The 25356-nt window shown below is 41.3% G+C and overlaps 2 long non-coding RNA genes across 6 annotated transcripts; both read right to left on the bottom strand.

Annotated features, from left to right (window-relative positions):
- Positions 1-3659: 3659 nt before the first annotated feature.
- On the bottom strand, positions 3660-5860 carry LOC112259836. Its single transcript, XR_002954940.2, has 3 exons — positions 5820-5860; positions 5496-5566; positions 3660-4177 (listed from the first exon to the last, which is right to left on the bottom strand). It is a non-coding gene; the product is annotated as an uncharacterized LOC112259836 (long non-coding RNA).
- A 2671-nt stretch (positions 5861-8531) lies between these two features.
- On the bottom strand, positions 8532-24757 carry LOC112259834. Of its 5 annotated transcripts, none has more exons than XR_002954938.2 (5): positions 24674-24757; positions 22463-23616; positions 19907-20032; positions 16776-16896; positions 8532-8591 (listed from the first exon to the last, which is right to left on the bottom strand). It is a non-coding gene; the product is annotated as an uncharacterized LOC112259834 (long non-coding RNA). The 5 variants fall into 5 exon arrangements; XR_002954936.2 differs by lacking the exon at positions 8532-8591 and adding an exon at positions 12818-14302; XR_002954934.2 differs by lacking the exon at positions 8532-8591 and having other exon boundaries at positions 15888-16896.
- Between the last annotated feature and the right edge of the window lie 599 nt (positions 24758-25356).

The raw sequence follows: 25356 nt of genomic DNA, 5'->3' as shown, positions 1-25356 counted from the left end.
GTTCACCACTTTTATTGAACACAGAATAAGTCCATGCAACTGATGTGACTTTTCCAGCAAATGTTTACTCCTGAACTTATTTAGGCTTGAAATAACAAAGGGGTTGAATACTTGACTCAAGACATTTCAGCTTTTCATTTTTTTTTTAATGCTTAAAAAAAAAAAAAATCCACTTTGAAATGGGGTATTGTACGTAGATCAGCGAGACAAAATCTCAATTGAATCCATTTTAAATTCAGGCTGTAAAACAAAATGTGGAAAAAGTCAAGGGGTGTGAATACTTTCTGAAGGCACTGCATTTATAGTGTATTTGTACTGTGTATGTGCATTTCATTTATAGATATTTATAATGTTTCTATATTAATCAATATGTATGGGAAGTGAAAGGCAGTGTCACGGGATACTAGGAGTGGTGGGTTGGAATCAGGCGCAGAGAGCAGGTTTCGGTAAATCGTGATTTATTCTCCAGCCAAAAAACGGTCACGCCAACATACAGGGCGCATAAAACTGACCAGCCCAAACACAGGGCCAAACAGTCCGGAGAATACAAACATGAAAACTACAACCAGAGTAACAAAAAACAATCCTGCACAAAACAAGGGCGGGACAAACTACTGCATATAGGGAAGCTAATTAAACTAAAATACACAGGTGAAACTAATAAGACAAAACCAACAGACAAACGAAAAGGGGATCGGTAGCGGCTAGTAGGACGGTGACGACGACCGCCGAGCACCGCCTGAACAGGCAGGGGAGCCAACTTCGGGGGAAGTCAGAGACAGGCAGTTTGAAATTGCCTACAGGTGCAGTCGAATCATTTCAACTAAACAGTTACTATTCTGGTAAAAACTTGCCCAAGGAAAGAAATGTAGAATTAGTTAATTGTAGGATTGAGCTTCCATCAACCTACATAGCCACACAGCACATGTTGTTAAAGTCAAATAACTAGATACATCACCAGTTGAAAGTATCATGGTTCTCACTATAAAAGATGTATGCGGGGGGAACTTTACAAGTAGGCTGTCATTGTCAATAAGAATGTTCTTAACTGACTTTCCTAGTTAAATAAAAAATAATTTACAAAAAATGATATTAAAACAATAGTGGGAAAGGTGCATAAAAAAATCTGCACTCAATCTCAAGAATTAAATGGTTCACTGACTAAGTCCAAGTAAGTAAAACCGTCCTCCTACAACCCACACTTACCCCTCAAACTGCAGTACAGTTTATTACACTATTAAGTGGGTGCACCATAATTGGTTCAGGTGTAACAGGGTTCAAAGGCCTGTTAGGCTGTACAATGTAAAGCATTCTAAAAAGCGGATTACAGCCTTATTGCTAGCAGTCAAGACAGCCTAAAATTTCAACAAACTGCATCTAGGAACAATTGTCCAGACAATACACAAATACAGTACATGAGATTAAACTATTAAAACATTCCCTAACCAGAAACCGTGGATTGATGGCAGCATTCGCGTGAAACTGAAAGCGCGAACCACTGCTTTTAATCAGGGCAAGGTGACTGGTAACATGACCGAACACAAACAGTGCAGCTATTCCCTCCGCAAGGCTATCAAACAAGCTAAGCGTCAGTACAGAGACAAAGTAGAATCTCAATTCAACGGCTCAGACACAAGAGGCATGTGGCAGGGTCTACAGTCAATCACGGACTACAAGAAGAAATCCAGCCCAGTCACAGACCAGGATGTCTTGCTCCCAGGCAGACTAAATAACTTTTTTGCCCGCTTTGAGGACAATACAGTGCCACTGACACGGCCTGCAACGAAAACATGCGGACTCTCCTTCACTGCAGCCGAGGTGAGTAAGACATTTAAACGTGTTAACCCTCGCAAGGCTGCAGGCCCAGACGGCATCCCCAGCCACGCCCTCAGAGCATGCGCAGACCAGCTGGCCGGTGTGTTTACAGACATATTCAATCAATCCCTATACCAGTCTGCTGTTCCCACATGCTTCAAGAGGGCCACCATTGTTCCTGTTCCCAAGAAAGCTAAGATAACTGAGCTAAATGACTCACTTCTGGAATCATGAAGTGCTTTGAGAGACTAGTCAAGGACCATATCACCTCCACCCTACCTGACACCCTAGACCCACTCCAATTTGCTTACCGCCCAAATAGGTCCAGACGATGCAATCTCAACCACACTGCCCTAACCCATCTGGACAAGAGGAATACCTATGTGAGAATGCTGTTCATCGACTACAGCTCGGCATTCAACACCATAGTACCCTCCAAGCTCGTCATCAAGCTCGAGACCCTGGGTCTCGACCCCGCCCTCTGCAACTGGGTACTGGACTTCCTGACGGGCCGCCCCCAGGTGGTGAGGGTAGGCAACAACATCTCCACCCCGCTGATCCTCAACACTGGGGCCCCACAAGGGTGTGTTCTGAGCCCTCTCCTGTACTCCCTGTTCACCCACGACTGCGTGGCCACGCACGCCTCCAACTCAATCATCAAGTTTGCGGACGACACAACATTGGTAGGCTTGATTACCAACAATGACGAGACGGCCTACAGAGAGGAGGTGAGGGCCCTCGGAGTGTGGTGTCAGGAAAATAACCTCACACTCAACGTCAACACAAGATGATTGTGGACTTCAGGAAACAGCAGAGGGCACACCCCCCGATCCACATCGATGGAACAGTAGTGGAGAGGGTAGCAAGTTAAGTTCCTCGGCATACACATCACAGACAAACTGAATTGGTCCACACACAGACAGCATCGTGAAGGCGCAGCAGCGCCTCTTCAACCTCAGGAGGCTGAAGAAATTTGGCTTGTCACCAAAAGCACAAACTTAGATGCACAAGCGAGAGCATCCTGGCGGGCTGTATCACCGCCTGGTACGGCAACTGCTCCGCCCACAACCGTAAGGCTCTCCAGAGGGTAGTGAGGTCTGCACAACGCATCACCGGGGGTAAACTACCTGCCCTCCAGGACACCTACACCCCCCGATGTTACAGGAAGGCCATAAAGATCATCAAGGACAACATCCACCCGAGCCACTGCCTGTTCACCCCGCTATCATCCAGAAGGCGAGGTCAGTACAGGTGCATCAAAGCTGGGACCGAGAGACTGAAAAACAGCTTCTATCTCAAGGCCATCAGACTGTTAAACAGCCACCACTAACATTGAGTGGCTGCTGCCAACACACTGACACTGACTCAACTCCAGCCACTTTAATAATGGGAATTGATGGGAAATGTAAATATATCACTAGCCACTTTAAACAATGCTACCTTAAATAATGTTACTTACCCTACATTATTCATCTCATATGCATACGTATATACTGTACTCTATATCATCGACTGCATCCTTATGTAATACATGTATCACTAACCACTTTGTTTACATACTCATCTCATATGTATATACTGTACTCGATACCATCTACTGTATCTTGCCTATGCTGCTCTGTACCATCACTCATATATCCTTATGTACATATTCTTTATCCCCTTACACAGTGTATAAGACAGTAGTTTTGGAATTCTTAGTTAGATTACTTGGTTATTACTGCATTGTCGGAACTAGAAGCACAAGCATTTCGCTACACTCACATTAACATCTGCTAACCATGTGTATGTGACAAATAAAATTTGCAGCCCATAAGAGACACTGGATTCAAAACAGGGTTTCATTGAGAAATTATACTTTTAATTGTTATCAGTACAACTTCACTTCCTCAGTATTCGATCATCAATCATTGTGTATTCCATGGGGAATTCAGCAACTACTGCACACTTCAGCTTTAGGGAGGTACAGTAAGGAGAACTGGAGGCCAAGTGTTATGTTAGTTACAATCTGCTATATTTACTGCTGTTCAAATGTCTTTTCAATTAATGATATACCCTATTGATGCTTGAGGAATAACACCGACTCCTTATACTAACCTAAAAAATATAATACATCTCACATGAATCTCACATCAGATGTTGCAAGGAGTGGCTTGAAACAATGTATGACGTAGAAACACACTTTTACACAGTATTTTCATGAATAGTTCTATATTAATGCAACATTAGAACAGAACAGTTTACATTTCCTACAACTACACCGTGAAAGTCATTTCATACTCAGTGTTTAATTAGGTCCAGTGGAGGAACAATGGGATATCCAGAGGAGTAGCAACTTGACTGTGTTGGAGACAAGGAGATTCTGAAAAACAACCAACAGTTGTGTCCAATCACGAATCAAGGTTCATCATTGATAAGGAGTTATTTTATGACCTAATGATGAGGGAGTGTATTATTTGTTCACTTAAGACTTTGTCAATGCATGTATCAGGAAACACGTGTGTTTATTGCTACACTGAGGATTTTACTACAGTAGTTAAACATTAACAGGTCTGCCCCATGACTGTACCTTTAGGAGTCAAAGTAGCTTGATCACGGTGTAAGGTCAAACAATATCCATTGCATGTTTTCAGTCATAGATAAATGCAGTCAAAGACATGTTGACCCAAATGCATGTTATTGTGAGTATCAAAATATTTTTTACATTTACCAGAATAGGAATGCGTGGGAAAAAACAACAATCTACTTAATTCACCTGTCACATTATGGTTCACATGACTTGATAATGAGGTCCACACTGTAGTACCCCACCAAATACTGTAGTACCCCATAACACCACAGAGAGACAGTACCACCAAATACTGTAGTACCCCATAACACCAGAGGAACAGTACCATCCCATAACACTATAGAGGGACAATATCACCAAATATTGTAGTATACCATAACACCAGAGGGACAGCAATACTGTAGTACCCGATAACTTGGTTTGGCCGGGCTGTTATCAATTCTGACGCTATGTTTTACTGGTCACTGGTACAGCTCTAGGAAGAGTCTTAGTGGTTCCATACTTCTATTTAAGAATGGAGGCCACTGTGCTCTTGGGGACCTTCAATGCTGCAGACATTTTTTGGTACCATTCCCCAGTTCTGTGCCTCGACACAATCCTGTCTCGGAGCTCTAAGGACAATTCCTTTGACTTCATGGCTTGGCTTTTGCTCTGGCATGCACGGTCAACTGTGGGACCTTGTATCGACAGGTATGTGACTTTCCAAATCATATCCAATCAGTTCAATTTACCACAGGTGGACTCCAATCAACTTGTGGAAACATCTCAAGGATCATTAATGGAAACAGGATGCACCTGAGCTCAATTTTGAGTGTCATAGCAAAGGGTCTGAATACTTATGTAAATAAGGCATTTCAGTTTTTTAAATTCTAAAAACCTGTTTTCACTTTGTCATTATGGGGTATTGTGTGTTGATTGATGAGGAGTAACAAAATGTAATGTAACAAAATGTGGAAGAAAAAGGGACTAAATACTTCCCGAATGCACCAAACGTACTGATCCCTAACACTGACTTGATTGCAAATATTCAGTCTCACATAAACACTATTGAATGATATACCCTGTCATTTCCCCACAACAGCACCAACGATAAACTCTAAAAATACTCAACTGAATTACTGCAGGTCTGTTGGTAGTAGAACATCCAGAGGTGATGGTTGTCAGAGGACAGCTTCAAGGGACCTAAGATGAATAATAAAATAATTAGCAGAACACTGACATTTGTCTTTTCCTACTAGCACTGACTTTGCTGATAACTACTTTATTGGAGGCAGGGTTGGGTTACTTTCTAAATGTAATCCATTACAGTTACTAGTTACCTGTCCAAAATGGTTCAGTAATGTAACTTTTGGATTACCCAAAATCAATATTGTAATCTTTTATTTAACTAGGCTATTCAGTTAAGAACAAATTCTTAGTTACAATGACTGCCTACCCAGGCCAAACCCTGCCCTAAACCGGACGACGCTGGACCAATTATGCGGCGCCCTATGGGGACTCCCGATCACGGCCAGTTGAGATACAGCCCGGGGTCAAACCAGGGTCTGTTGTGATGTCTCTAGCAGTGAAATGCAGTGCCTTAGACCTCTGCACCACTCGGGAGCCCCTGATTACTTTCCTATAAAGAGGCATTAAAAGACAAACATGAATATTACCAATTGAACTAAATGTATTGCAAGATAAATCAATGTTAGCATTTACATAGCTGGGCATAAATGGATGTTATATTTTACTGAGTTACAGTTCATATAAGGAAATCAGTCAATTCAAATGATTTCATTAGGCCCTCAATGGATTTCACTTGACTTGGAATACAGATATGCATACCTTAAAAAAAAGGTAGGGTCATGGATCAGAAAACCAGTCAGTATCTGGTGTGACCACCATTTGCCACATGCAAAGTGACACCTCTCCTTTGCAGAGAGTTAAGTAGACTTGATTGTGGCCTGTGGAATGTTGTCCCAATCCTCTTCAATGGCTGTGCGAAATTGGCAAGAACTGGAACACAATGTTGTACACATCCATCCAGAACATCCCAAACATGCTCAATGAGTGACATTTCAGGTGAGTATACAGGCCATGGAGGAACTGAGACATTGCATCATGCATGGAGCCGTGCATTATGCTGAAACATGTGATGGTGGCAAATGAATGGCACGACAATGGGCCTCAGGATCTCGTCACGGTATCTCTGTGCATTCAAATTGTAATCAATAAAATGCCATTGTGTTCGTTGTCAGTAGCTTATGCCTGTCCATACCATAACCCCACCATGGGGCACTCTATTCACAATGTTGACATCAGCAAACCACTCGCCCACACACATACTACCTGCCCGGTACAGTTGAAACCGAGATTCATTTGTAAAGAGCACACATCTCCAGCATGCCAGTGGCCATCGAAGGTGAGCATTTGCCCATTGAAGTCAGTTACAACGCTGAACTGCAGAAATTATTTGGTTGGGTAAACCCACCGTTTCATCAGCTGTCCAGGTGGCTGGTCTCATACGATCCCGCAGGTGAAGAAGCCAGATGTGGAGGTCCTGGGCTGGCTTGGTTACACGTGGTCTGCTGTTGTGAGGCCGGTTGGACGGACTTCCAAATGCTTTAAAATGATGTTGGAGGCGGGTTATGGTAGAGAAATTAACATTCAATTCTCTGGCAACAGATCTGGTGGGCATTCCTGCAGTCAGCCTACCAATTGCACGCTCCCTCAAAACCTGAGACAACTGTGGAATTGCATATTTTAGAGTGACCTTTTATTTGCCCCAGCAGAAGGTGCACCTGTATAATGATCATGTTATTTAATCAGCCTCTTTATATGCCACACCTGGGTTAATTAGGGTTAATTAAGTGCCACCTAGGGTTAGTTAAGTGCCTTGCACAGACAGATTTTCCACCTAGCAACAATTTTCCATTCAAACCAGCAACCTTTCGGTTAATGGCTTAACACTCTTAACCGCTAGGCTAGCTGCCACCCAACAGAGGAGAACAAGGAGAAGCACAGAGAAGATGCAGAGACAGACTGCACAACAGGGAGGCTGTAGAGTCCGCACGGTTTGGCCCAGGGAAGGGAAAGGGAAAGTGGGATACTAGTCAGTTGTACAACTGAATGCATTCAACTGAAATGTGATGACGATGATGTTCCTAGATAATAATTGGAACATTATGTTAATGATATATATAGGCTTTTCCTAGTCTTGTATTGAGAATCAACCAATCTGGAATGGGAGCCTCGACTAACAAAGGGGAAATGGGTGGAGCCTAATAGTTTACCAATAAAGGGAAAGGGGGGGGCTTACTGTTTGAGTTGAATGGGCTGGGCTGTGTGAATGTATGCTTGTCCATTTCTTCTTTTTATTTTTACCCTCATTTTTTCCTTCAATCATACTCTTTTATTTTCCTGTTTTGTTGTTGACCATTTAGTTTTATTAAGTGAAGTGTTAGTTTACCGCCTCAGTGTGCTCACAAGTTAGACAAGAGTGTTCGTTCTTGTGTAACTCTTTTAGCAACAGCACTAAACAAATGGGGGAATAATATAAATAATTAACATAAAAAGTAAAAACTTGTGCGGCTAATTTGTCTTTGTAATAAAATGAATAACTTAAAAAATGTATGAGTAGTAATGAAAGATAAGAAGAAATCTTCAAATCAAATCAAATGTATTTATATAGCCCTTCGTACATCAGCTGATATCTCAAAGTGCTGTACAGAAACACAGCCGAAAACCCCAAACAGCAAGCAATGCAGGTGTAGAAGCACGGTGGCTAGGAAAAACTCCCTAGAAAGGCCAAAACCTAGGAAGAAACCTAGAGAGGAACCAGGCTATGAGGGGTGGCCAGTCCTCTTCTGGCTGTGCCGGGTGGAAATTATAACAGAACATGGCCAAGATGTTCAAATGTTCAAGCATGGTCAAATAATAATAATCACAGTAGTTGTCGAGGGTGCAACAAGTCAGCACCTCAAGAGTAATTGTCAGCTGGCTTTTCATTGCCGATCATTGACAGTATCTCTACTGCTCCTGCTGTGTCTAGAGAGTTGAAAACAACAGGTCTCGGACAGGTAGCACGTCCGGTGAACAGGTCAGGGTTCCATAGCCGCAGGCAGAACAGTTGAAACTGGAGCAGCAGCACGCCCAGGTGGACTGGGGACAGCAAGGAGTAATCATGCCAGGTAGTCCTGAGGCATGGTCCTAGGGCTCTGGTCCTCTGAGAGAGAGAAAGAAAGAAAGAGAGAATTAGAGAGAGCAGGCTTAAATTCACACAGGACACCTGATAAGACAGGAGAAATACTCCAGATATAACAAACTGTCTCTAGCCCCCCGACACATAAACTACTGCAGCATAAATACTGGAGGCTGAGACAGGAGGGATCAGGAGACACTGTGGCCCCATCCGATAATACCCCCAGACAGGGTCAAACAGGCAGGATATAACCCCACCCACTTTGCCAGGAAGACAACGTCAGTGACTCAACCCACTCAAGTGACGCACCCCTCCTAGGGACGGCATGGAAGAGCACCAGTAAGCCAGTGACTCAGCCCCTGTAATAGGGTTAGAGGCAGAGAATCCCAGTGGAAAGAGGGGAACCGGCCAGGCAGCGACAGCAAGGGCGGTTCGTTGCTCCAGAGCCTTTCAGTTCACCTTCACACTCCTGGGCCAGACTACACACAATCATATAACCTACTGAAGAGATGAGTCTTCAGGAAAGACTTAAAAGTTGAGACCGAGTCTGCGTCTCTCACATGGGTAGGCAGACCATTCCATAAAAATGGAGCTCTAGGGTATGTAATCATAATATAAAGTAACATTGTTTAAAGTGACTAGTGAAACATGTATTTAATCCAATTATTAATTATAAAGTGGCGAGAGATGTGAGTCAGTGTGTTGGCAGCAGCCACTCAATGTTAGTGATGGCTGTTTAACAGTCTAATGGCTTTGAGATAGAAGCTGTTTTTCATTCTCTCGGCCCCTGCTTTGATGCACCTGTACTGACCTCGCCTTCTGGATGATAGCGGGGTGAACAGGCAGTGGCTCGGGTGGATGTTGTCCTTGATGATCTTTTTGGCCTTCTGTGACATCGGGTGAGCAGTTGCCGTACCAGGCGGTGATACAGCCTGACAGGATGCTCTCGATTGTGCATCTGTAAAAGTTTGTGAGTGTTTTGGTGACAAGCCAAATTTCTTCAGCCTCCTGAGATTGAAGAGGCGCTGTTGCGCCTTCTTCACCACACTGTCTGTGTGGGTGGACCATTTCAGTTTGTCTGTGATGTGTACGCCGAGGAACTTTAAAACTTTCCACCTTCTCCATTCATGTTCTGTCGATGTGGATAGGGGGTGCTCCCTCTGCTGTTTCCTGAAGTCTACGATCATCTCCTTTGTTTTATTGACATTGAGTGTGAGGTTATTTTCCTGACACCACATTCCGAGGGCCCTCACCTCATCCCTGTAGGCCGTCTTGTCGTTGTTGATAATCAAGCCTACCACTGTAGTGTCATCTGCAAACTTGATGAATTAGTTGGAGGCGTGCATAGCCACGCAGTCATGGGTGAACAGGGAGTACAGGAGAGGGCTGAGAACGCACCCTTGTGGGGCCCAGTGTTGAGGATCAGCGGGGTGGAGATGTTGTTTCCTACCTTCACTGCCTGGGGGCGGTCCGTCAGAAAGTTCAGGACCCAGTTGCACAGGGTGGGGTCGAGACCCAGGGTCTTGATCTTAATGATGAGTTCGGAGGGTACGATGGTGTTAAATGCGGAGGTGTAGTCAATGAACAGCATTCTTACATAGGTATTCCTCTTGTCCAGATGGGATAAGGCAGTGTGCAGTGTGATTATTATTGCGTCGTCTGTGGACCTGTTGGGGCTGTAAGCATATTGGAGTGGGTCTAGGGTGTCAGGTAGGGTGGAGGTGATATGATCCATGACTAGTCTCTCAAAGCACTTCCTGATGACAGAAGTGAGTGCTACGGGGAGATAGTCGTTTAGCTCAGTTACCTTAGCTTTCTTGCGGACAGGAACAATGGTGGCCCTCTTGAAGCATGTGGGCACAGCAGACTGGGACAGGGATTGATTGAATATGTCCGTAAACACACCAGCCAGCTGATCTACTGGCTAGGGATACGGCTAGGGATGCCGTCTGGCTAGGGATATACACGGCTGTAATCGAAGAGATATCTTTTCGTAGATAATGCGGTTGGCATTTGATTGTAAGGTATTCCAGGTCAGGTGAACAAAAGGACTTGAGTTCCTGTATGTTGCTACACCATGAGTCGTTTTTCACAAGGGATACACCCCCATCCCCGTGAGTACACATTCTGTACACATTCTGTACTAACTGTAATTTTTATTCACCCCAAAAGACTAAATATATTACAAAAGATTATCATGATGAAAGTGTGTGAAATGATATCCAATGTTATGTAATCTTGTTGGAAAGAAAACAGAATATTGTCTTCCTATGAGTAATAGCATAGCAAGCAATTAACCTATTAACATAGGTTAATAGCATCAATACATTACCCATCCCCAACACTGTCAACCAAGAGTCAATACCAAACCAATTCACCTTGGTGGTGTGCAGACTGGTTTTATATTATTCTTAACGATTTCACACAAACCAGAAAAAAATGCAACAATATGTCTGTGAAACTATATGTTCACAGTATTATGAATGAATTGTGGTTTATTTGGTAGCATTTCGTAGTGTGAATGATTTTACTAATTGCATTAGTACTGTACAAAGTTAGAGGTGTGCTATTTGATAGATTCCCCCGCTCCCCCTACCTCGGGATCCAGTTTGGAGACCTGAGGACAACCTACCCCCACCCCCCTCCCCATCTCGTACTTCTGAGTGGGAGACCTTCCCACAACAGCACCAATGATAAACTCCTGTCTAAACATACTCAGCTGAATTACTGCAGGTCTGGTGGTAGTAGAACATCCAGAGGTGATGATGGTTGAGGGTTGTCTGAGAGAAACTGAACTCTACTGTGTGGGAAAGAATTAACCTAATAGCCAAATCTGAATAATTGTGTGTAAAAAGTGTGTCCAATAGGGTGGTGTGTTCACTATTATACAACCGGTGGGTCTAATCATGAATACTGATTGGTTAAAACCGCATTCCACAAGTTACCACCGGCTAAATCTATGATGTTAAATTGTCTATTAACTCTGTTCCATCTAACTGCACTGTCTCATCAGCCCAGCAAGGCAATTTATGACTTTGATTTCCACTATAAAAAGCATCTAGACATTATCTCACATTTTTTTAGACTAACATTTAGTTTTCAACAGCGGAGATTTGCAATAACCTTGCCGTCTGTCTCTGACATCTGCAACATTGTTTCAATTTTCAAATTCGATCTCCAGCTGTCCCATAGTAATGAACATGTCAGGAGTCGGGATGAGATAGACACGTAGGCAGCTTTTCTCAGCCAGTCAAAATCATGAATAGTAAAGAACTATCAATAAAAAGCAGGTGAAACTAAACGAAGTGCAGCTAGTTAGCAGTCTTTCCAGTTTCAGTTTGAAGTGATTGTTTTAGCTGTGTTGTTGGCTAGCTCAGTGTCCTGACGAGAGAGCACATTTTCTATGCCAGGTGAAATTGCGCATCATTAGCTCATTGTTATATCCAATTAAATGTCACTAGAAAACAGCTTAAACAAATGCAAATTCATGCCAACAGTAAAGCATCCTGAGACCATTCATGTGTGGGGTTGCTTCTCAGCCAAGGGAGTGGGCTCACTCACAATAATGCCTAAGAACACAGCAATGAAAAAAGAATGGTACCAACACATCCTCCGAGAGCAACTTCTCCCAACCATCCAGGAACAGTTTGGTGACGAACAATACCTTTTCCAGCATGATGGAGCACCTTGCCATGAGGTAAAAGTGATAACTAAGTGTTTCGGGGAACAAAACATCGATATTTTGGGTCCATGGCCAGGAAACTCCCAGACCTTAATCCCATTAAGAACTCAATCCTCAAGAGGTGGGTGGACAAACAAAACCCCTCAAATTCTGACAAACTCCAAGCATTGATTATGCAAGAATGGGCTACCATCAGTCAGGATGTGGCCCAGAAGTGAATTGACAGCATGCCAGGGTGGATTGCAGAGGTCTTGAAAAAGAAGGGACAACACTGCAAATATTGACTCTTTGCATCAACTACATGTAATTGTCAATAAAAGCCTTTGACACTTATGAAATGCTTGTAATTATACTTCAGTATTCCATAGTAACATCTGACAAAAATATCTAAACACAGTGAAGCAGCAAACTTTGTGGAAATTAATATTTGTGCCATTCTCAACTTTTGGCCACGACTGTACATAGTGTACATTTACGTGTGGAGTGTTAAATCGAATCAACCAGTTTTGTACTTTTTGTGCATTTTTAGTCGTTACAGGTGTCTTGATGTAACACCAGCCTTTCTGTGTAGTCATGTGTGACGCACTTCAGCCAGGCTAGTCTTGATCTAGGCCCTGTGGTGCTATTGGAACAAGTCATAGTACATTCCAGCAAAAGAATGCTACAGCTATACCATAATATCCCAAAACCTTTCCCTAACAAGGCTACAATGTTACACATACTTCAAATAGTGATGGGAATGTAAAATTGAAAGCAAGTATTTGTTAAACAAATATGAATTTATTTTATTTTTCTTTAGTTCAAGTTAACTGTACATATATTTTGTCAAAATAAATTAATTTAAAAGTTCACTTGTCACTCACGCGTCATGTATATTTTACAAAAGTTAGTTCAAGCTGACTGTACATTTTGATACACTTCAATACATTTAATAAAAATGTCAAATTAAAAGTTACCTTGAAATGTGTCACTCATATAACATCACATACAGTACATTTTACAAAATAGATTTTTTAAAACATTAATATGCTGAATTATTTACACTATCCTTAGGGTAACATAATACACTGCATGATGGAGGGCTGATAAGCTGAGTAAACAAAATCTAACTCAATTTCAGAATTTTCTTCCATTTCTAACATTGTTTTTCTCATGTAGTTGTTCTAGTCATCTATAGTTTCCTGACTGAGCCTAGCTGAATCCCTACTCTCTCATTATCGTTGTTCTCACCGATCTGGATGATACCCAAGATCATGCCAGGTAATGATAATGATTTATTGCAACTAATTGGTTCATTTCAACAAATTATTCATTTGTATTTTGTTCCTAATTTAAATCAGACATTTTTTTCAAGTTCTTCTCTCATCTTTTCAAATTTGCTTATAGTCTCCTGACACAATTCAGATGATTTCTTGATACTTGTCATGAACTCTGAACCAATATCACGGCCACTGCCGATCTTTCTGACATCCCCAAAGATATCACTAACAATACCTGAGAAGACAGATAACTCCCTTTTCAAGTCTACTGCTTCACTAAGAATTCTAGCACTCAGTTCAGATGCTCTCTTAAGCTGATGTGGCTCATCTCCAGCTCGGGACATGGAAGACATTGTAACAAATTCTTTGATATCTGCATCGATACGATGCAGACGATCCACAATTGGTCCACTCTTGACCAAAAACTTTTTCTCCTAATCCGCCAAGGTCTCTTGGTTTGTGACGTCATTAATAATTATTCTAAAGTAAAGAATAACAGCAGTCAAAATAGTCAACGTGATGCCTGCCCCTGCACCGGCAATAGAGGCAAACCCTGTCAAGGGGACTAAAAGTAAACCCACTGTGGCGCACACTCCCCCAGCCACATATGCTCCAACAGCCTCCTTGCTCTTGTAAGGAGACCCTCTTTTATTTTTCTCCGATTCGATCTTTTCAGCTGCCATTGTAAATTCATCTGCCAATGTTTTCAGATCATTTATGTATTTATGCATTCATGTATGAGCTGATGTTCTGATGGAGTGACCTGAGGTTGATTCGAGCATCTGATGAAGACACTGAAAAACAAAAAGACATACAGTGCCTTGCGAAAGTATTCGGCCCCCTTGAACTTTGCGACCTTTTGCCACATTTCAGGCTTCAAACATAAAGATATAAAACTGTATTTTTTTGTGAAGAATCAACAACAAGTGGGACACAATCATGAAGTGGAACGACATTTATTGGATATTTCAAACTTTTTTAACAAATCAAAAACTGAAAAATTGGGCGTGCAAAATTATTCAGCCCCTTTACTTTCAGTGCAGCAAACTCTCTCCAGAAGTTCAGTGAGGATCTCTGAATGATCCAATGTTACCCTAAATGACTAATGATGATAAATACAATCCACCTGTGTGTAATCAAGTCTCTGTATAAATGCACCTGCACTGTGATAGTCTCAGAGGTCTGTTAAAAGCGCAGAGAGCATCATGAAGAACAAGGAACACACCAGGCAGGTCCGAGATACTGTTGTGAAGAAGTTTAAAGCCGGATTTGGATACAAAAAGATTTCCCAAGCTTTAAACATCCCAAGGAGCACTGTGCAAGCGATAATATTGAAATGGAAGGAGTATCACACCACTGCAAATCTACCAAGACCTGGCCGTCCCTCTAAACTTTCAGCTCATACAAGGAGAAGACTGATCAGAGATGCAGCCAAGAGGCCCATGATCACTCTGGATGAACTGCAGAGATCTACAGCTGAGGTGGGAGACTCTGTCCATAGGACAACAATCAGTCGTATATTGCACAAATCTGGCCTTTATGGAAGAGTGGCAAGAAGAAAGCCATTTCTTAAAGATATCCATAAAAAGTGTTGTTTAAAGTTTGCCACAAGCCACCTGGGAGACACACCAAACATGTGGAAGAAGGTGCTCTGGTCAGATGAAACCAAAATTGAACTTTTTGGCAACAATGCAAAACGTTATGTTTGGCGTAAAAGCAACACAGCTCATCACCCTGAACACCATCCCCACTGTCAAACATGGTGGTGGCAGCATCATGGTTTGGGCCTGCTTTTCTTCAGCAGGGACAGGGAAGATGGTTAAAATTGATGGGAAGATGGATGGAGCCAAATACAGGACCATTCTGGAAGAAAACCTGATGGAGTCTGCAAAAGACCTGAGACTGGGACGGAGATTTGTCTTCCAACAAGACAATGATCCAAAACATAAAGCAAAATCTACAATGGAATGGTTCAAAAATAAACATATCCAGGTGTTAGAATGGCCAAGTCAAAGTCCAGACCTGAATCCAATCGAGAATCTGTGGAAAGAACTGAAAACTGCTGTTCACAAATGCTCTCCATCCAACCTCACTGAGCTCGAGCTGTTTTGCAAGGAGGAATGGGGAAAAAATTTCAGTCTCTCGATGTGCAAAACTGATAGAGACATACCCCAAGTGACTTACAGCTGTAATCGCAGCAAAAGGTGGCGCTACAAAGTATTAACTTAAGGGGGCTGAATAATTTTGCACGCCCAATTTTTCAGTTTTTGATTTGTTAAAAAAGTTTGAAATATCCAATAAATGTTGATCCACTTCATGATTGTGTCCCACTTGTTGTTGATTCTTCACAAAAAAATACAGTTTTATATCTTTATGTTTGAAGCCTGAAATGTGGCAAAAGGTCGCAAAGTTCAAGGGGGCCGAATACTTTCGCAAGGCACTGTACATTCATTCACTGTGACTGTTGGCGTTAGCACAAATGACGTACGTCAAGGGCAGTGCGCTTCTCTAAAACCTTGTATTAAATCCCAGCCATAGTCAGACAGTCATCCACAGGAAGAACACACTGACCCAGATCAAGAAACAATATAAAAGAGTAACTTATCTGTCAAACCTGATTAAATGTACCAGACATATGCGATGGTAGCCCAGTGTTACACTGATATGTATCCACAAAGAAAACCCACCACAGTAATAGTCAGATTTCTTGAACTAATGTGTCCAATCTAATTAACCACAACTTAACTTAATAAATTACACCACTGTAAAGATTACAGTAGATAGTGTTAATCCCTGCTCTGTCAAAACAAGCTTTAAAACTGGATCACACCTATATTTTAATATTTTTTATGAGGCTGAAGCATTATAAAGGAATATTTCTTATAATTTCCACTAAAACAAAACTATTATATATTTTGATTAAAAGTGAAATTCATTATTGGCGTAAGCATAGGCCTACACTTCATCTGTGTCTAATCGTTGTGACTTTAATGTGGATTTTAGGTAAAGATGAGTTGAACAATGTGTTAATCATAAATTAAACCTGGCCATTGGCCCTGCCATTGTAAAGGTTTTAGTATTGCATGCACATAATACTGGATCACACCTAATCATTTCCCATTATTTTATTTTAGTGTTCTTTTAATTCAGTTTAAGCATAGTCCAATAATATTTTAAAGAGATGTCCACAGAATTGTGAAAATATAAAATTGTATTGTTGTGGGTTTAAGGGTTCTTGAAACTATTTTATATTCCATACAATCTTACTCAATAAAAGGTGGTGAATCCATACTGTCATCACTTGAATCCGTATCATGAATGTCTGACTGAGTACTCGTTTCCGTGCTTGGAGTTGGGCTTTTCAGAGCAGAGGAAGACTTTAGTCCCACTGGAAGACAACAAAAAGATAATAGAAACATTGTTTTAGTAATAATCTATTCTCTCAGTCTCATTTGAAGTGTTTTAGAATATGTAGATAGTTGAGGAAATATGACAGACACCTACAGTTCACTTGTACAATTAACACATTAAATACATTTAATCAATGTTCATAATTTTCATATAATCACAGTATCTTCGATTGGTCTTACCTTCATATAAGCCAAAATGATGAGACTATGGGAGAACATTCTGATTAATTAAATGGAAATACTTGTTACATTATTACTTAAGGGATTAATTCAAACCTTTACTTCTGGTTTTATTATCCATTTTGTATATGCTTTTTCAATGGTAACAAGTTTATAAATGTCTGAACACAATGTCATACATATTGTTAAAGTACCAATCAGCAGCAGTCATGATCTCATTATGCATTTATGAGTTATATTCTTCAAAAATCAATGGGTACATATCATTAATTTATATGTCCAAAAATGTATGTAGCAACTGCAGATGGCCCCTTTAAGTGACAGTCAGTCTCCTTTCACCTCATTTATCACCTGATTTACTTAACAAAAGGCCCAATAGGTGGTCCGGGTAAGTCATGACACAAGTGGGGGGCTTTCCTCTTTTGTTGTCTACGCTCTTAGAAAAAAGGGTTCAAAAAGAATTCTGGATCACCCTTTTTGGTTCCATGTAGAACTCTTTTGGGTTCCATGTAGAACCCTCTGTGGAAAGGCTTTTATATGGAACCCAAAAGGGTTCTACCTAGAACCAAAAGGGTTCCACCTGGAACCAAAAGGGTTCCACCTGGAACCAAAAGGGGTTATTCAAAGCCTTCTCCTATGGGGAGAGCCAAGGAACCCTTTTTGGTTCTAGAACCTTTTTTTCTAAGAGTGTATTGCTCTATTGTTCCTCAAGCAAGGGGGGGGCCAATGACATCACAGATTCCCATCAGATCAACTCCTCTAATGAAGTTTGTAGTCGTGTCAAAACACATATTTGTTTTACTCTTTAGTGTGTGTACTTTACTGTGTCACTTTTCAACAGTAAACATTCCAAAATAGCAGGAGGACGTCTTTAAGTGTTCACAAAGTAATTACAATAATTATTTCAAACACAGTAGAAAAAATACAATATAATTGCTCAGAAGGTGTGATGACTGACTCCCAAAGCCAGATAGATAGAGATGGGTTTTGTAGTCATATTTTACTTTTTCTATCTGTATCAGGATCCAATGTCAGACAATTTTACTACTAAATTAAATAATTTGAACGGGTAAATTAGACTGATTTGTTGGTGTAAACACACACACACACACACAGTCAAGTAGTCACGTAGTACATATTATATCATATGTATGTATGTATGTATGTATGTATGTATGTATGTATGTATGTATGTATGTATGTATGTATCATCGTACATATTTGATGTCAAGTATGAAAAACGTATGCAGATGTATGCTCTCACTGCTGTAAGTCCCTCTGGATAAGAGCATCTACTAAATGACTAAAATGTCATGGCACAGTGTACCACCTGACTGTTTTCAGAAATGTTGTAAGAAATCTGACACTTTGTTGAATTCTCCTGTCAACATTTCAAAGTAATTTATAGTCTTCTGACACAGTTCAGCTGATTCTATGATCTTATCAAAGAACTCCTTTTCAAGAGCCTCGTCCCTACGGACCTGGATGATGGCCACGATCATGTTAAGAAGATAGATGAGGGCAAGTAACACCCCTTCCAATCGTACTGCACCAAGCCTAATGTGTTTGCTCAGTTCAGCCACTTTCTTCAGCAGTCTGGTTACCTCTGCTGCTCTACTCAGACCTGTAGTTACCGTGGATGTGGAGGAGGACAGTTCCTCTAATGTTTGAACATTTGTTTGGATTTTTTCCAGGCATTCAACAATTGGTTGAATACTTTTATTGAATTCTTCTGCATTGTTCTTCATTTCCTCTTGGCCATTGTTCTCTAACAACATCTTGACGATGTTAGAAGCAGTGATAGCAGCTCCACTAACTGCCCCCGTGACTGCCCCTGCAATGAGCAGGGGGGTGCCCCCGGTAATTATAGTTAGAACTATTCCCGCTACCCCAGCTACACTAAATCCAGCCCCAACATTCCTGCCCGTGGCAGCATTGTCCTGTATCCTCTTAATAACAGCAGCTTTCTTTTTAAAGTAACTTATTATTATTTGACCATGCTGGTCATCTATGAACATTTGAACATCTTGGCCATGTTCTGTTATAATCTCCACCCGGCACAGCCAGAAGAGGACTGGCCACCCCTCATAGCCTGGTTCCACTCTAGGTTTCTTCCTAGGTTTTGGCCTTTCTAGGGAGTTTTTCCTAGCCACCGTGCTTCTACACCTGCATTGCTTGCTGTTTGGGGTTTTAGGCTGGGTTTCTGTACCGCACTTTGAGATATCAGCTGATATACGAAGGGCTTTACTAAAAATACATTTTGATTGATTGATTTTCAACACCTGCTTTCCATGACACAGACTGACCAGGTGAAAGCTATGATCCCCTATTGATGCCACTTGTTAAATCCACTTCTGTCAGTGTAGATGAAGGGGTGGAGATCAGTTAAAGAAGGATTTTCAAGCCTTGAGGCATTTGAGAAATGGAATGTCAGCAGATTGTCAATGACCTGTATGTAGGCAGGACTGGGGTATGATCAGCTAGGATCTACACCATTGCTCTTTTCTATAACTGGTAGGTAACTGACGGGCCACACAAATTGGGATATGGGGGAGGGGAATGGACATATGCAAATGTGGTATTAGCATTTGAATGCCGTGTGTAGTACAGTATTCTACAGTATACATTTTAAAAAAAATAGTAAGTGCTACATGATAGTGGGATAGTACAGAGTGTAGTATAGTATACTACAGTTTACTGCAGAATACTATAGAATTCTATATATAGTAAGTACTAACGTATTCTACAGAAACGGTATTATTTTTCATGTGGGTTGGAAGCTTCATAAAGTTAATAAATATTACTTACTATCATGGTCAACATCCTTGCTACGTCTGTTTCCAGCAGTTGCCATATCTGACTTTGTTAATTGTCTTCCTCTTAGACGGTTCACTAGAAGCTGCAGATCTTAGTTGTGTGCTGGAGAGGGAGAGGCTGTAGAAACAGAACACAAGGATGAATCATTAGACAGGATGATGTTAGTGGACCTAAGTGTTATCAAAGTGTAGCTATTTATAGTGTATTTGAAGGCCTACAGTTCCTTCGGAAAGTATATAGACCCCTTGACTTTTCCCACATTTTGTTACATTACAGCCTTATTCTAAAATATATTAAATTGTTTTTTCCCCTCATCCATCTACACACAATACCCCATAATGACAAAGCAAAAACTGTTTAAAAAAAATAGTTGCAAATGTATTTAAAACAAAACAAACACCTTATTTACATAAGTATTCAGACCCTTTGCTATGAGTCTCGAAATTGAGCTCAGGTGCATCCTGTTTCCAATGATAATCCTTAAGATGGTTCTACAACTTGATTGGAGTCCACCTGTGGAAAATGTAATTGATTGGACATGATTTGGAAAGGCACACACCTGTTTATATAAGGTCCCACAGTTCACAGTGCATTTCCGAGCAGAAGGACAACCATCTCTGCAGTACTCCACCAATCAGGCCTTTATTGTAGAGTGGTCAGACGGAAGCCACTCTTCAGTAAAAGGCACATGACAGCCCACTTGGAGTTTGCCAAAAGGCACCTAAAGACTCTCAGACCATGAGAAACAATATTCTCTGGTCTGATGAAACCAAGATTAAATGTTTTGGCCTGAATGCCAAACATTACGTCTGCAGAAAACCTGGCACCATCCCTACGGAGAAGGGGGTTCAGCGTCAGGGACTGGGAGACTGGTCAGGATGGAGGCAAAGATGAATGGAGCAAAGTAAAGAGAGGTCCTTGATAAAAACCTGCTCCAGAGCGCTCAGGACATCAGAGTACTGAGTGAAGGGTCTGAATACTTATGTAAATATGATATATGTTTTTTATTTGTAATACATTTTTAGTTCAAGTGAACTAAAAACCTGCTTTTGCTTTGTCATTTTTGGGTATTGTGTGTAGTTTGATGAGGGCAAAAAAACAATTCAATCAATTTTAGAATAAGGCTGTAACCTAACAAATGTGGAAAAAGTCAAGGGGTCTGAATATGTGCTGCGTATTTATACTGAATAAAATATAAACTCAACCTGTAAAGTGCTGGTCCCATGTTTCATGGGCTGAAATAAAAGATCCCAGAAATGCAAAGCGAATCTCTCAAATTTTGTGCACAAATTTGTTTACATCCCTGTTGGTGAGCATTTCGCCTCAAAAATTGAAAGAATATGGCACCACAACAAACCTGCCAAGAGTGGGCCGCACACAAACTCACGGACCAGGCAAGGAGGGCATTAATCAGGGAGGCAACAAAGAGACCAAAGATAACCCTGAAGGAGCTGCAAAGCTCCACAGCGGAGATTGGAGTATCTGTCCACAGGACCATTTCAAGTCATACACTCCACAGAGCTGGGCTTTACGGAAGAGTGGCCAGAAAAAAGCCATTGCTTTAGAAAAACATAAGCCAACACATATGGTGTTCACAAAAAGGCATGTGGGAGACTCCCCAAACATATGGAAGAAGGTACTCTGGTCAGAATAAAATTTATATTTTTGGCCATCAAGGAAAACGCTATGTCTGGCGGAAACCCAACACCTCTTATCACAGTGAAGCATGGTGCTGGCAGCATCATGCTGTGGGGATGTTTTTCATCGGCAGGGACTGGGAAACTAGTCAGAATTGAAGGAATGATGGATGGTGCTAAATACAGGGAAATTATTGAGGGGAACCTGTTTCAGTCTTCCAGAGATTTGAGACTGGGATGGAGGTTCACCTTTCAGTAGGACAATGACCCTAAGCATACTGCTAAAGCAACACTCAAGTGGTTTAAGGGGAAACATTTAAATGTCTTGGAATGGCCTAGTCAAAGCCCAGACCTCAATCCAATTGAGAATCTGTGGTATGACTTAAAGATTGCTGTACATCAGCGGAACCCATCCAACTAGAAAGGACTGGAGCAGTTTTGTCTTGAATGGGCAACAATCCCAGTGGCTAGATGTGCCAAGCATAAACAGACATACCCCAAGAGACTTGCAGCTGTATTTGCTGCAAAAGGTGGCTCTACAAAATCTTGACATTGGTGGGGTGAATAGTTATACACGCTCAAGTTCTGTTTTTTTGTCTCATTTCTTGTTTGTTTCACAATTAAAAATATTTTTCATCTTCAAAGTGGTAGGCATGTTGTGTAACTCAAATGATACAACCCCCACCCCCAAATTCTATTTTAATTCCAGGTTGTAAGGCAACAAAATAGTAAAAATGCCAAGGGGGGTGAATACTTTTGCAAGCCACTGTATCTAACACTTTGTTCTGTCAGGCATCAGGTAGTATTGTTTGTTTCTTTGTTAGAAGCTTCTCTTGTTTTGTATTGGTTATCCTTAAAGTCACACTGCACTTGTTTCCTAACTCCCTGTGTCTACGTTACAGAATACTACCTCACAAAATATGGAAACGAGCAGAAGAGTTCTGGAACGATGCCCACGTGAGGCTCCAGTGTTCCGTCCGCCGTCAGAAGAAGCAGGCAGATTGCCACCGCAGTGAGGCTCCAGTGTTCCGTCCGCCGTCAGAAGAAGCAGGCAGATTGCCACCGCAGTGAGGCGGTGTTCCATCTTGGTGATCGTGTCTGGCTCTCCACCAGGAACCTTCCACTCTGCCTGCCAAGGTCTTCTGGAGGGTCAATGAGGTGACATTTAGATTACAGCTCCACGCTAACTATCGGATCCCTCCTCAGGCCGGTGGTTCTTGGTCCCCTGACTGAGGCCGTCCACCACGACAGCCGTCCTCCTCCCCTGGACATCGAGGGAAGCCCCGCCTATGTCGTCAGATCCCTCCTGGACTCCCGACATCGTGGGGGTTGGCTCCAGTACCTGGTGGACTGGGAGGGGTACGGTCCAGAGGAGCGGTGTTGGGTACCGATGGACAACATTCGAGATACAACATCTAAGATTTCTACCTTTGCTGACTGGCCCGTCCTTGCCCTCGGGGCATCCCTCTAATCGGTGTACTGTCACGTCTATTCCTGCTCCTCGTCGCCGGTCCTGGCAGCCCATCATAAAGAACACCTGCGCCCTATCATTAGACACACCTGGACTTAATCACTACCCTGATTACTATTCCTATATCTAGTACTCTGTACTCTGTAGCTTTTGTATACCAGGCTGTATTGGTTCTGTTTTCATGTCAGACACCATTCTTGTTTTGTGTCGCTCCATGTTTGTTAATGTTAAACTCACCACCTGCACCTGCTTCCTGACTCCCTTCGTCTCCATTACAGGTGTTATGTTAAAGTTACAATCTGCTATATTTACTGCTGTTCAAAGGTCATTTCAATAAATAATCTCAGTAGCCTACTACAAATGTGTTAACCCATCACACAGACGCAGACATATGCATAAGATAGCTAAAGCTGACTCGATTGCAAATAGTAAAAGTATCACATAAACACACTATTGAATGATATACCCTATGTCATTTCCCCACAACAGCACCAACGATGAACTCCTGTAAAAACACTCAGCTGAATTACTGCAGGTCTGGTGGTGGTAGAACATCCAGAGGTGATGGTTGTCTGAGGACAGCTTCAAGGGATCTAAGATGAATAATAAAATAATTAACAGAATAACACTGACATTTGTCTTTTCCTACTAGCACTGACTTTACTGATAACTACTTTATTGGAGGCAGGGTTGGGTTACTTTCTAAATGTAATCCATTACAGTTACTAGTTACCTGTCCAAAATGGTTTTCAGTAATGTAACTTTTGGATTACCCCAAATAAGTAATGTACTTTTAGATTACTTTCCCTTTAAGATGCATTAAAAGAATACAAAAATGTATATTTCCAATTTAATGAAATGTTTTGCAGGAAAAATCTATTTTAGAGTTTACAAAGCTGGCCATAAGTGGATGTTGTATTTTACTTTATGGGTTGGTTATGTAGGCTCCTTCTAAACCATTGCTTTCTACTACAGACAGTAATAAAATGAGGCTGTATCTCTACATGAAAAACCAAAGTGTGTCAGATTTCCATTCATTGCAATTCATTGAATTCTCATTGATCTTCAAGAATGGGACTTGGAAATGGCCAAATAACCATTGGAAGACAAGGCTTGTACTGTAGCCTACAAAAGCCTTTTCCTGCCCTTTCCCCTCGATCCAGCAAACACATTTGGTTTGTCATCAAATAGTAATGATGTCTGACTTGCACTCAGACTCGCTCAGACAGAACAAACTTAAAATTGTGACTCTTTTCATTGCTATTTTGAATAACACTAAGAAAAAAGAAAGGTGTTAAATCATTTTTTCGCAAACATAATTTCTAAAACTGATGTTTGCGAAAAAATTATAATTATATATATTTTTTCAAAAGTATCTGTTATCTGATTGCAGTATTTTTGTTAGTAAAGCAACAGATTACAGTTATAGTTACAATCCGTTACCCTGATGGGGGGACATGTTCTTACTTTGTCTGTGATATGTGGTTGTTTCACCAAAAGTCATCTTAAAATGGAGGTAATAACTGTCTCTCTGGATAGGAGCATCTGCTAAATTTCACAAATTCCAAATTCCACAGATTTCACAAATTCCATGATAATTTTCTAAACTTAATTAAAAATGTTCTCACTTTAATGTAAACATTTTCTCACCTTAGTTGTTGAAAAGAGATGATAAATGGATTTTGAAATTGTAACCACGTTTTCCACTCAGTTGGGTGTTTGTTTTCTGCTCAATTGTAATTTATCTTTCACTTTCACTCTCCTCCCCTTCCTTCTCCCCAAAACTGCAGTACCACATAACACCACAGAGTGGCAGCACTATGTCAATATCTCAAATGTTGTCTCCTGGTTTTAAATTTGTGTGTGCGGGTACTTACCTCCGTCCGTCTCTCTCTCTCTCTCTCTCTCTCTCTCTCTCTCTCTCTCTCTCTCTCTCTCTCTCTCTCTCTCTATAAATATATATATATTCTGGTGTGGAACCTGTGGTGCTATTTGAACAAACCATAGTACATTGTGGACTTGTGATCACCTGTAATGTAATACCTAATTGAACTAACTAGCTAACTCTCTACCTATCTTAGTTAAAATCCTCAAAATCTCCAGAAGGAATCTAAGATAACTCAAGAATGTTTTAGTTGTGCAATTTGAAATCTAATTAAGGTGTTTGGTGCAGTGTTTCTAAAGTAAAACATGTGTGACGTCTTATGTAAACAGTCAGAGCTGCTGAGCAGGTCTGTCACACTGTCAATACTATTGGATAGTGATCACTGCAGTAATCAAAACCCAACCTTCATTTAGCCGTTGTGACGCATGGATGTTCCAAACTCTGTTTT

This window comes from Oncorhynchus tshawytscha, linkage group LG10 (assembly GCF_018296145.1).
Source record: "Oncorhynchus tshawytscha isolate Ot180627B linkage group LG10, Otsh_v2.0, whole genome shotgun sequence".
Classification (NCBI taxonomy): domain Eukaryota; kingdom Metazoa; phylum Chordata; class Actinopteri; order Salmoniformes; family Salmonidae; genus Oncorhynchus; species Oncorhynchus tshawytscha.
The sequence above is the reverse complement of the archived record's forward strand: the minus strand, read 5'-3'. Positions and strand labels throughout refer to the sequence as shown.